This window comes from Epinephelus moara, chromosome 17 (genome assembly GCF_006386435.1).
Source record: "Epinephelus moara isolate mb chromosome 17, YSFRI_EMoa_1.0, whole genome shotgun sequence".
NCBI classification, from domain to species: Eukaryota; Metazoa; Chordata; class Actinopteri; order Perciformes; family Serranidae; genus Epinephelus; species Epinephelus moara.
In genome coordinates, this window is record NC_065522.1 from 28983733 (window position 1) to 28984524 (window position 792).

The following is a 792-nucleotide window of genomic DNA, read 5'->3' on the forward strand; positions in this document are numbered from 1 at the left end:
GACTGGAGAAATTTAACTCTAATTGGCAACTGGGTGGCGCTATAACAACAGAAAAATGCTTAAAAATGGCTAAAATGCGACTGATCGCTGTGGCTCCCCCTGTGGACCAATGTTGTTGTTTCCTTTCTAATTTTTGGTATGACTAAGTCATGGTATGGTATGCTGTACATAATCACAGAAGCTGTCAGTCAGTCATTCTGTCTGCCCCACGTTTTTCTACTCACTGACGTGGTCAATCTATGTGAACCTGCACATAGGCATTGAGGACTGGCATAGGTAGAAGGTGACAAAGCTACCAATGGGTATGGACTAGTTCTTATTATTTTTAGTGTTATTTATATTTGTCTGACAGTTTCGATACAGTGAGGATACTTGTTGTCATTGTTGTAATTAGTGCCTTTAGTAGTTCTACTGTGGTTAATCTATTGGTTTTGTTTGTCTGTTTTCTTTTTTGTTTTGTTTGTTTTTGATTATTGTTTTGTAGTTTTCCTGTTTTCTTGTTGTATTTTGTTTCTTTTTGCCGTCCATTTTTAATTATGTATTTGTTTTACACTATGATGTAATGTTTGCTTGTGTGGACCCCAGGAAGAGTAGCTGCCACCTTGGTAATGACTAATGGGGATCAAAATAAATAAAGCTTTACTATTGTATTCTTCACAAATAAACAGAACATTGAGAAAGTATTAATTTATTAATTGAAAAAAAAAAAAATCAAAAACCAGAAAATTAAATGTGCTCTTTAAAAGTATATTTCTGTGAAATGCCCCTTTAGTGGGGTTTACTTATTGTAAA